We start from the raw sequence: 346 nt of genomic DNA, 5'->3' as shown, positions 1-346 counted from the left end.
CATTGGATATCATATGCCAGGCAATGACAGTAATAATCGAAATATAACATAAATGCCGCTATGACAAAGATATCAACAACCAGAAAGCATTCAGAGAGCGCAAATCTCCGCCGTTTGTTCTAATCTACCCTAATCTCTCTCTCCATAAGATATGTATCCATTCTACAATAATTAATTAACGTTTCCCAACATCACCCTGAATCTAAATCTAAACAACTGGCAACTCAGACACAACCTTCCATCACATCAGGAACTCTTTATGTAATCCCGGTGACAAGCAAATAAAAATAATAGATATTTGATTGTGAATTAATAAATAGATGAACAGGTAGTCTAGTAGAGAGAT

Source organism: Penaeus monodon, chromosome 21 (genome assembly GCF_015228065.2).
Source record: "Penaeus monodon isolate SGIC_2016 chromosome 21, NSTDA_Pmon_1, whole genome shotgun sequence".
Lineage (NCBI taxonomy): Eukaryota > Metazoa > Arthropoda > Malacostraca > Decapoda > Penaeidae > Penaeus > Penaeus monodon.
Note: the sequence above shows the minus strand (reverse complement) of the source record.